A 12,857-nucleotide genomic window follows, 5' to 3' on the forward strand; every position below is an offset into this window, starting at 1 on the left:
GAATGCCGCGAGGAAACTGGCCCTTGAGTCCCATGTTCGATAGTTTGAGATTCAAGACCATGTTCTCATCAGGGTGCCAACACTCAACCCCATTAAACCTGCTGATATACCCTTCAGTTTTGTTGTTGAAATCCCTAGAGAACTTCAAATAGTTATAGGGGTCTTCAAGGGACTCTTTGATACTTTTCAAGCAGAAGATATTAGTGTTGGTAGTTGATTAGATGATAGTTGATAGTTGATAGTTTTAGAGAATTGTTTTAGAAGGAAGGCTATGTCATTGATTTCTTGGATTGTCAATTACAACATACCAATTGCCTATTTATAGGCTCAAGTCACCAACCTCTCAATGGTGGTGAATGTTTCTACATTACTTTAGGTCTTTCTAGAATTTTCATGATAGATTAGTATCATGATAGTTCTAGATTCTTCTATCTTATACATACACTTATAGTTCTAGATTGTTCTACCATATTCATACACATTATAGTTCTAGATTGTTCTACCATATTCTATAGTTCTAGGATATTCTACTATTATATTTAAGAATATTCTAGAAATTTGTAGCAATTTCAACACTCCTCCTTTATGCAAATTTCTGTGACTCCGAGCATAGCTCGTAATTCTTCAAATCTTGGTCTTGGCAAAGCCTTCGTGAATATGTCTGCAATTTGATCTTCTGTTCTGCAGTAGTCGAGTTTGATCTCTTTAGTTGCTTCAGCTTCTCTGATAAAGTGATACTTGATTGATATGTGTTTTGTTCTGCTGTGATGAACTGGATTCTTCGCCATTGCAATTGCTGATTTGTTGTTGCAATTGATTTTAGTAGGCTCATCTTGTTTTTCTCCCATGTCTTCAAGTATCCTACGAAGCCATATAGCTTGACTCGTTGCTTCAGCAGCTGCCACATACTCTGCTTCTGCTGTTGATTGTGCTATTGTAGCTTGCTTCTTCGACGCCCAAGAGAACATTCCCGATCCTAGTGAGAAAGCATAGCCAGAGGTACTCTTCATGTCATCTGTTGAACCTGCCCAATCACTGTCGGTGTAGCCAAGTAATTCTGAGTTGGTTTCGGTAGTATACCATATACCGAACTCTTTTGTTCCTTGTACATACCTCAAAATTCTTTGTCCTGCTCCAAAGTGTATTTGACTTGGGCTTTGCATGAATCTTGATAGAAGACTTGTAGCATACATTATGTCAGGCCGTGTAGCTGTCAAATATAGAAGGCTTCCAATTATACTTCGGTATTTGGATGCATCAACTTCTGGTGCTCCATCATTCTTCTGTAGTTTCTCATTTGTTATGAGTGGAGTAGCAATAGGTTTGCAACCATACATCTTGAATTTCTTAAGTAAGCCTTCTGTGTATTTCTTTTGCGAGATGAATATCCCTTCATTTCTCTGACTTACCTCTATGCCGAGGAAGTAACTCATCAACCCAAGGTCGGTCATCTCAAAGGTCTTCATCATGTCTTCTTTAAACTCCATCATCATCTTAGTATTGTTTCCCCTGTAGATAAGATCATCTACATATAGAGAGAGTAAGAGAGTATACTGACCTTGAGACTTGATGTAAAGTGTAGGCTCACTCTTGCTCCTCCTGAATCCTCGATCCATGAAATACTGATCGATTCTGCTATACCATGCTCGAGGTGCTTGCTTCAAACCGTAGAGTGCTTTTCTTAGTTTTAACACTTTGTTTTCTTTGCCTTCAGACACGAATCCTTGTGGCTGCTCCACATAGATCTCTTCTTCAAGTACGCCATTAAGGAAGGCAAATTTGACATCTAGTTGATGGATACTCCATCCTTTTTGTGACGCAAGAGCTATTAGAGCTCTTATGGTATCAAGACGGGCTACTGGTGCAAATGTCTCATTGTAGTCAATTCCGGGTTGCTGTAAGTAACCCTTAGCTACTAGCCTCGCCTTGTGTTTCTGTATGGTGCCATCAGGGTTGAGCTTTGTCTTATAGACCCACTTAACCCAATGATATCTTTTCCATGGGGACAATTTACTAACTCCCATGTGTTGTTTTTCTCAATCATTTGTATCTCTTCTTCCATTGCCTTGACCCATACTTCCTGCTTTGACGCTTCTTCAAAGCTTCCAGTTTCAAGTATGGCCAAGTTACAGGTTTCATATATGTCTACCAAAGATCTCACTCGTCTTGGAGTAGACTCTGGTGACGATAGTTCTTGATCTTGTTGTTGTGATGGAGGTGAAGGTGGTTCACCTGGGTTTTCTTCCTCATCTTCTTCTTGAGGTAGTTGAACGGGTATAAGAACGTTCTTCTCCACTTTTTCTTCATCCCAATTCCATGAAGCATATTCATCAACTTCAACATCTCGACTGATGACGAGTTTCTTAGTTTGCAAGTTGTAGACACGGTAGCCCTTAGAGATATTGCTATACCCAAGGAAGATACCTCGTATAGTCTTGTCTTCAAGCTTGTGCCTCTTCATGTCTGGAATATGAATGTAGCATATAGATCCAAAGACCCTTAGGTGCTTTGCTGATGGCTTCTTCCCGTTCCAAGCTTCAATTGGAGTCTTGTCTTTTACAGACTTAGTTGGACATCTGTTGAGTATGTAAACAACAGTGTAGACTGCTTCAGCCCAAAATATGTTAGGTAGTCCCTTTTCCTTGAGCATCGATCTAGCCATCTCCATAACTGTGCGATTCTTTCTCTCGGACACTCCATTTTGTTGAGGAGAATATGCGACTGTAAGTTGTCTCTCAATGCCTTCATCCTCACAAAATCTTTCAAACTCGCGAGAGGTGTACTCTTTGCTGCGATCACTTCTTAGTACTTTTATCCGTTTTCCACTTTGATTTTCAGCAAGGGCCTTGAACTTTATGAATACTCCAAAGACTTCTGATTTTTCTTTTAGAAAATATACCCATGTCATTCTAGAGAAGTCATCAATGAAGAGTATGAAGTACCTATTGTTCCCATGTGATGGCGTTCTCATTGGTCCACAAACGTCTGTATGTATCAGCTCCAATAGTTCTTTCGCTCTCCATGCTCCACTTGTTGAGAAAGGAAATCAGTGTTGCTTACCAAGAAGACATCCTTCACACACTTCATTGTTCTCCTTTATGCTTGGAAGATCTCTCATCATGTGTATGGCAGAGTTGAGCTTTGTCTTATTAAGACGAGCTACTGGTGCAAATTTTTCTGTATGGATACTCCATCTCTTCTTGTTGTTGTGATGGAGGTGAAGGTGGTTCACCTGGGTTTTCTTCCTCATCTTCTTCTTGAGGTAGTTGAACGAGTATAAGAACGTTCTTCTCCACTTTTTCTTCATCCCAATTCCATGAAGCATATTCATCAACTTCAACATCTCGACTGATGACGAGTTTCTTAGTTTGCAAGTTGTAGACACGGTAGCCCTTAGAGATATTGCTATACCCAAGGAAGATACCTCGTATAGTCTTGTCTTCAAGCTTGTGCCTCTTCATGTCTGGAATATGAATGTAGCATATAGATCCAAAGACCCTTAGGTGCTTTGCTGATGGCTTCTTCCCGTTCCAAGCTTCAATTGGAGTCTTGTCTTTTACAGACTTAGTTGGACATCTGTTGAGTATGTAAACAACAGTGTAGACTGCTTCAGCCCAGAATATGTTAGGTAGTCCCTTTTCCTTGAGCATCGATCTAGCCATCTCCATAACTGTGCGATTCTTTCTCTCGGACACTCCATTTTGTTGAGGAGAATATGCGACTGTAAGTTGTCTCTCAATGCCTTCATCCTCACAAAATCTTTCAAACTCGCGAGAGGTGTACTCTTTGCTGCGATCACTTCTTAGTACTTTTATCCGTTTTCCACTTTGATTTTCAGCAAGGGCCTTGAACTTTATGAATACTCCAAAGACTTCTGATTTTTCTTTTAGAAAATATACCCATGTCATTCTAGAGAAGTCATCAATGAAGAGTATGAAGTACCTATTGTTCCCATGTGATGGCGTTCTCATTGGTCCACAAACGTCTGTATGTATCAGCTCCAATAGTTCTTTCGCTCTCCATGCTCCACTTGTTGAGAAAGGAAATCAATGTTGCTTACCAAGAAGACATCCTTCACACACTTCATTGTTCTCCTTTATGCTTGGAAGATCTCTCATCATGTTCTTCTCATGTAACAACTTCAAGGCATGTGAGTTGAAGTGGCCAAATCTTCGATGCCATAGCCATGAATCATCAACTTGTACCTTCATGGCAACGTTTGTTGCATATTTTAAATTTAGAGGGAAGCTTCTATTGCTCTTATTCATCTTTACTTGGGCTATCTTAGACCTTTTATTTTTGTTGTCTAAGATTTTGCATACACCTCCTTCAAAGTGAAGTGTGTAGCCTCTCTCCATCATTTGGCCAATGCTTAGAAGATTTTCTTTTAGGCTGGGAACTAGTAAGACATCATGGATGAGTCGCGTACCTTTATCTGTCTCCACCATGACAGTGCCTTTGCCTTTTGATTCAACCACACTTCCATTTCCCAGTCGAACTTTGACTTTGACAGACTCATCAATACTTTTGAAAATAGTCTCATCCTTGGCCATGTGATTGCTACATCCACTATCCAAGTACCAGTTTCCTCCATTTTCTTTTATTGAGTCATGAGTGGCGTAGAACGTACATTGTTCTTGATCATGCTCCTCTGCGATATTAGCTTGATGCCTATTTTTGTTGCGACAATTTTTCTCTACGTGCCCGAACTTCTTGCAATGGTTGCATTGTGGCATATTACGGAACCAACAATTTTTCTCTGCGTGGCCTTGCCTTTTGCATATATTGCATGGAGGATTTTTATCTGTTTTGTTCTTAAGGAAATTCCTAGAACCTTCTCTTCTTCTAGAAGTTTCTCCATAATTTTTCTTTCCTCTATTTTCTTTGTTTTGGGGCTGAAATCCAAACTTTGACTGGAAGACATTTTCAATTGTATCTTCTTTATGCCTATACAGTCTTTGCTCATATGGTTCAAGAGAGCCCACAAGTTCTGTCTCTGATAGAGTGGACAGATCTTTGGTTTCCTCAATCGTTGTCACGATTGGGTCAAACTTTTGGGGCATAGTAATTAGAATTTTCTCAACAATTTTCTTGTCAAGAATATCTTCCCCAAAAGCTCTCATTTGATTAACTATTCCTTTAACTTTAGAATAATAATCTTTAACTGTCTCGGACTCCTTCATCTTCAATAGTTCAAAATCTCTTCTTAGAGATTGAAGTTTAACGGCACGTACCTTAACACTTCCTTGAAACTCCTCTTGCAATGTGTTCCACGCTTCTTTGGCAGTCTTAGCTCCCATAATTCTTGGGAAAATTGGATCAGTCACCGCTTGTTGCAAGGTGAACAACGCCTTTGAATTTTTCTGTATATTTTTCTTCAACTCTTTTTCTTGAGATGCATTAAGAGCTGAAGTATCCGCGGGAATGGTGAAGCCTTCTTCTACTATGTCCCATAAATCTTGAGATGAAAAATATGTTTCCATTTTAACACGCCAGAAATCATAATTTTCACCATTGAAGATAGGGACAGAAATAGTTGACGATTGAGTAGTGTTATCCGTAGCTTAGAAAAAATATTATTGGAGTGGGTTAGTAGTACAAAGGAAATTTTTGAAGTAGTTGGGAGGATTTTGGAATGGTAGATAGGTAAGATAACTACGCCCAATGTATGACCGAACGTAGCTCTGATACCACTGTTGGTAGTTGATTAGATGATAGTTGATAGTTGATAGTTTTAGAGAATTGTTTTAGAAGGAAGGCTACGTCATTGATTTCTTGGATTGTCAATTACAACATACCAATTGCCTATTTATAGGCTCAAGTCACCAACCTCTCAATGGTGGTGAATGTTTCTACATTACTTTAGGTCTTTCTAGAATTTTCATGATAGATTAGTATCATGATAGTTCTAGATTCTTCTATCTTATACATACACTTATAGTTCTAGATTGTTCTACCATATTCATACACATTATAGTTCTAGATTGTTCTACCATATTCATACACATTATAGTTCTAGATTGTTCTACCATATTCTATAGTTCTAGGATATTCTGCTATTATATTTAAGAATATTCTAGAAATTTGTAGCAATTTCAACAATTAGTTTCAGTCCCATAGGTCATGCCACAACTAATCAACAACAAGAAATTAACAAGAATATGGGAGCTGGAAATCCAGCTATGCAAAACCATCTTCACCAAGATCCTAAAAACAAGCCAAGAGGAAGTAATCCAGACACCTCACTCAGATGGCTATCCAATCCAAGCAACAACACAACATATAAACTCCATAGCACTATAATCCTTCCAAGAACACACCCTGAAAAAACATTGAAAAGAAAACCAAAAGAGCAGAAAACACAGTTCAACACCTCACACAAACCAAGTCAACCATGCAAAAGTAAACAAAATCAATAATAAGGACAAAACTTAGATACAATTCTTTACGTGTTTTTGGCATTTTTCTCTAATCAGAATTGGAGTTTCACCTCGGTAATCAGCGTAATAAAGTTTTGCATTGAAGGTCAACATAGATTATCAAGATAAAACTCCAATTCTGATTGGAGAACAATACCAAAAGCACTATATGTAAGTTTTGTCCTAATAAGAAAAGGGCCAAAAATCCATACTTCACTCCAAAACAAACACTACAAGCCAAATTGCTACCCAATCCAAGTCACAGCACCACATATAAACTCCATAGCACTACAACCCTCCCAATAACACATCTTGAGAAACAATTGAAAACAAAACAGCATAAAACACAGTTCATCACTTCACACAAACCAAGTCAGGCATCCAAAAGTAAACAAAACCAACAAAAAAAAAACAGACAAAAAGAATCTATACACTAGACCAAAACTCATGCTGCAACAAAGCAAGAAAATTGACAAAAGAAGAAGAAAAGATCAAAACCCAGAGAAACCCTGTAGTATAGTTTATTCCAACACATGAAATGGGAAGAGGAAAAAAAATAAAATTTTGCAAAATTGCTCAAATAACCACCTGAGTTTTTTGATAACCCAATTCAGGAAACCCCATGAAGCTTTCAGGAAACTCTGCTCTGCCCAAGAAAAATACACAACCACTAAGTAAACAGCAGAAAATGAAAAGCAGCAACAATTGTATTTAGAAGTGAACCAAGAAGTTACCTTTGAGAGCGTTTTAAATGATAGTGTGGATGTGAATGGGGAGAAAAAACAAAAAAAGTGGAGTGGAACGGGTCAAAAAAGTTAAAGCCGAAAATTTCCAAGGTATAGAGGAAAATACTTGGACCTTTGAAATACGAAGACTTGTGAAAAGTGCATGCCTGAGTTGCTGTGACTCGCCATCGTGGAAAATTAAGGGTCTTATTATTATTAGGCAAAAGAAAGACAAAAAAAATTGCAACACAAAAAGGAAAGAGCAGTTTCTTAATTATTCTTTAATATTTCAATTTCTGATTTATAAATGTAGCCTTAACGTGAGTCAGTAGGTCATTTGCTGTAAGAGATGTAAAGATGAACAAGAGCTTACTTAGCACATCTGCTACACTCCATTGGAACTCTACTTGTTAGATGGACAAAACTCAGAGAGTTTTATGGACTCACTAGAAATCATCAGGTGACATTGACCCACTATGGACAAAGTGTTTTTCTCTTCACCGTTTTCAAAAGCACCTCTGAACCAAAAACTTACCCTAAACGAAATTCCTTGTATCACCAAGTTCCTAACTTGATCACTTTTTAAGTCCTACTGAGTGAGTAGAAAGTGACTTGCAATAGTTTGGTGGATAATTAAGCACTCCTCTCAACTTATCATATATATATTTAATATGAATTTGATGTTAATTTTAGGATGTGTCGAGTACCATATATTGATTTATGAAAGCTACAAGATTCACTCATCTAAACTTGAAAGAATAGACTACAAAATGGATGGAGGAATTTTGCATAATCACATAATTTGCTTACTTCTAACTTTGTTTTATTTTGACTTTGTTTGTAATTAAAGTAAATTATTACTCTACTATTATCAATTTGTAAATTTTTGTTTATAAGTTATTTTGTGAGGAATATTGGAACATGTTGAACACTTTATGATATATTTTGTTTATAAATGTTTATAACTATTCTTGGTGCATGATATATTGATATACTTTATTTATAACTTTTGATGCATGACTAATTTTATGTGTTTTTTACAACTTTGAATGATAAGTTGTTATCGATATAAATTGATTATAGGTTGGTAATTAACAAAGAAATAGGATATTAAAAAAACAAAAAAAATGTTGTTAGTAAATAATAACATTGATTTTTTGCAAAATCAGTGTTATTTTAGCAAAAAAACAACATCGATTTTTTATTTTTCTAAAAATCGATGTTGCTAAGAAGAAAACAACATCAATGTTATCTTTTGCTAAAATAACATCGATTTTTAAACAACACATGTTAATATTGATACTTTAACGTCGTTAGTTTCAACATCAATTAATACCCAGTGGTAAAAGTCCTTACTAACCAATATAAAAAGTCAATTTTAGTGTAATAGTGGTTAAAGGAATAAATTTTAATGGAGGGACCGTGACCCTTTATTAGTAGTTATATAACCAATCTCCTAACAAAGTATTAAATTAATTAAAATCTATATTTTAATACTTTTGTTTGTGGTTTTCATTTAAACCGTTAAGTTTGTCAAAAAAGAAAAACTAAAACTGTTAACAAAAATGTTAAAAAATTAATGAATTATTAAAATTTCATTTTTCTTGTATTTTAAAATAGAAATTATAATAAATTATCTTTATAAAATTGTTTAAATAAGTAAATTTACAATTCATAAATGTATCTTTTGTGGATTTTTATAATTGTTAAAGATTGACTAGATAAAAATGTTAACAATTTGGTATAATTACATTTTTTGTCCCACTATTTATTTATTTTGTTCAATTTCATTTCATATTTAATTAAAAGTTCAATTAGATCTAATCATTTTTAAAAGAATCTCAATATAATTATTTTCATACAATTTTGTTGTTAGGATTTACTACTAACATTAATTTAGAATCATCCTTAAAAAATTGAAAAGACCGCATTTGGCAGAATGGATACCTAATTCCTCTTTTGTTTTTAATGACAACTTAGAATGGATACCTAATTCCTCTTTTGTTTTTAATGACAACTTATTCAATGCGAAGTAGATATTACCCAAATAAATCCCCTCACCATTTTATCCATTTCACAAATATCAGTAGGCATCCAATAATCTTGCATAACATAAGTAGGTATAGATGATAACACAAATTTTACAAGAGTGGTACGACCAACTCTATTTAAAATCTTATTCTTCCAACCAGCCAATCTCCCCTTTCATTTTATCTAGAATGAAAGCAAAGTCATAATATAATTCTTAAGTCTCCCAGAAAGAAAAGGAAAACCCGAGCATTTATCAATTCTTTGGGTTTGAGTATACTAGACTCAAATTAATCCTTCAACATAAGCACAATTTCTAGGAGCAAGAAATCTAGATTTGTAAGTATTAATCTTGAAGCCTTCTTCCAAACTAAAAGAGTCTAAAACTTGCTTGATAAGCCTTACATGAGAAGTTGTTGCTTTGATGAATAGGAAACAATCATCAGCAAAGATTACAATAATCTGCATGAGAAATCCAAGCTGCCTGAGAGTGAAATCTTCTATTTTTTTCCTAATATGGCCTGAATTATGAGTAAGGTAACATCTCAACAAGAACATGAGGAAAAGACAAAAGAGCCAATCAGGATTTGACAAGTATCTATCCAATTTTTTTACGAACACGACCTAAACTTCCTCATTTAATATCTAAATCTAGCATGCTACACGAATCCATCATTCGACCCAAATGATCAGTTGATCGATTTAGATAAAGAAAAAGAACCTCCACACTAATTACCTTATGTTGCCTAATTACTCGCCAACTTAACAAAACCATGCATTCTCCCTTTTTGTCTTAATCTAACTCTATCCAACAACATTACTACATTAGAAATACCAAAACAAGAGTAACAACATGAATGAACTAACCTAGCTCGTGTATGGCTCGAGTTCAATGTTCGAAGAAGCTCAACTTACTTTCAATAATTTGAATTCCAAGTTCTTAAAAAAAATTTACCTTATTTTATTACTAATCTTTCTCGAAAGTATATTATTCCTAACATTTTTAGTTTTTTTTTTATCGGCAGATCTTTATTGTTAATTGTTAATTTTTTTAAGAAAAATCTGAAGAAGTATGTTTTACAAACATTTTTTTTAGACAAATGCGTGCGTGCATGCGTAGTTTGTTTGAACATAGTTGCCGTCATATATATACATGCATCAACTAAAACTAAGTCCTTAACATTCTTTCAACATTAGAAGAATTAAATCAATTAAATATACTTAATTGAATTTTTAGTGTAAATTATTAAACAAAATAAAACATTTAATAAAAATAGAAAATAAAAAATGACGCTGTTAAAACATTATGAAGGAGGGGGGGGGGGGGGGGGGAAAAACCTGAAAAAAGCCTTTTTACTACGTGTTTGCTGTTCGATAATCATAAAAATCGTCTTTCTTATAGTAAATTGGAGATTATTTTGAGATATTTTACAGCATTTAAAAGTTATATTATATATATATATATATATATATATATATATATATATATATATTTATATATATCACCAATCTGTCATTGGTGCTGCTTTTTATTAATTGGTTCTATGATTGATGCAACAATGACCTACTTTTGTTTTAGCAAAATCTCTTTGGGACTTTTAAGTCTTTAATATAACAGTTGGGCGGTATATCCAAGTCAACTTATATATACAATCATTATGTACTTTATGGAAATATTCAGGAGACGCGTTTAAATTCTCGTGTTTAATATATTTTAAAATGGAATAGAATTTAACATGAAATTTTAAAAAAGATCTGCACTTCAGTTTATTGAAAAAGATAGAATCAAATGAAACAGAATTGAATAACTATAGTAATTATGTTTTATTGACTAAAAAATTACTTCATTTTATTTCTCTTTCATCTTCTCATTGCCATTTCCACTACCATTCAATGGCAAGCACATTCGTTTTGTTGACAAATTTACCACAAAGGGTCCCTTTTATAAAGTATTTATCAAACTGGGTCCCTTTTCAAAGTATTTGCAAAGGGGGTCTGTTTTTGCATGAGTGCCTCCAGAAGCATTGGCAAAATACGGGTGCCGCCATCACCAATGGCGAGACACCTGATGTGGACGCAGTGTCGCTGCTCCCATTGACAAGACATGCCACGTCAAGAAGGTACCACCATCACCAATGGCAAGACTGACGTGGAGCCACATAAAGAAGGTCTCGCCTCTCCCATTGGCGAGACACCTTCAGCCATGCACAGTGTTTGCAGTGTAGGGTTGCAGTGTTTTCTGAAGATGCAGGTTAGGGTTGCAGATGAAGGTGAAAATGCAGGAGTAGGCTTTTGACCGTTGCTTGTTTATGTTTTCTCCTATAAAAAAAATGCTCCATCAACGTAAATTTATCTACACTTCTCCTCTCCAAGCTGAGCTTCTCCTTCTCTTTCTCCTTCAATGTGTGCTTGTTATGCTTGATGTGCTTCCTTAAAGTTTCGTGTGTGCCCTTGTCCTCCATAATTCCTGGTAAGTGATTTTCGAAATAAATAAGATTTATATATTCTATTGATAATATTATAAAAATAGTAGGTTAGTTAGTATTAATGGATATTCTAAGCTTAGGTTAGTTAGTATTAGTAGGTATTGTGTTCTTAATTTTTATGTATTAATAGATATTCCAAGGTTAGGTTAATTAGTATGAAAATATTATTTGGTTGTTGTATATATTATTAGACATTATATATGTGATATATATATATATATATATATATGATACTTTAATGAGGCACACGTAAATAACCACGACGACGAAGAACAAGTACAAAGGTTTACCCGTGCATGGATACTAAGATTCATTGGAGGTGTCTTGTTTGTTGACAAAAGCAGTAACAAAGTTTCGCTAAGGTACCTTAAATTTTTACGTGACTTTGGAGACTATAGCACATATACATGGGGACCTGCCGTACTTGCTTTTCTATATAGAGAGATGTGCAGTGCCACCAATTATAAAACTAAATCAATCGGAGGTATGTGCATCTTACTATAAATGTGGGCATGGGAACGATGTATAACTTTGGCTCCAAAGAGGACTCCTTCCTAAGTAGAAAATAAACCACTTGGGCACAAGTTAGTCATTCCTAAAAGCGTCTTTCATTTCAAAAGAATAAATGGTTTTAGGGTATATTAAATTTTAATCTTTGTAGGTGGCTGCGACGTGGAAATCAACATATCGGCAATGATGATGTGAGAGTTTTTTGTTGCAAGTTGGATATTATGAAAAGTCATGAGGTAAGAACATGGTATTGTATTGGTAAAATAAAAAATAATGTGTTATTTTACTAAAATGCTGACAACTATGTTGTTATATGCAGTTTGTGTGGGAGCCTTACACAACAACTGTTATATCATGGTTGTCTCCCATTTGTGTAGTCAGAAGTGACGCACGGTGCGCGGTGGTGCGACTAATTTGTTTCCAAGTTATTGAGTGGCACCAACCGGATAGAGTATTGAGACAATTTGGAATGCAACAACCAATTCCAGAGTCTCCTTCGCAGCCCTTGAACATTCATGGCATAACACTGAAAGGAAAACATGACGAAAATTGGGGGCAATTGTTCGCCCCAATGATTGATCAGTGGAACAATTGCCATGCTATTAGGGTCGACGCTTATCCCCGACAAGAGGACCTATTGATCTTTAACTCCGACTACATGGTCTGGTATAGGCGAAAGATAAAGATGT

General features: G+C 35.3%; 1 pseudogene; it reads right to left on the reverse strand.

Annotated features, from left to right (window-relative positions):
• LOC100806456 (probably inactive leucine-rich repeat receptor-like protein kinase At5g48380) overlaps positions 1-6,194 on the reverse strand; it is an 8,257-nt pseudogene extending 2,063 nt beyond the window's left edge.
• Positions 6,195-12,857: the final 6,663 nt, after the last annotated feature.

Source organism: Glycine max, chromosome 3 (genome assembly GCF_000004515.6).
Source record: "Glycine max cultivar Williams 82 chromosome 3, Glycine_max_v4.0, whole genome shotgun sequence".
In the NCBI taxonomy this organism is placed as follows: domain Eukaryota; kingdom Viridiplantae; phylum Streptophyta; class Magnoliopsida; order Fabales; family Fabaceae; genus Glycine; species Glycine max.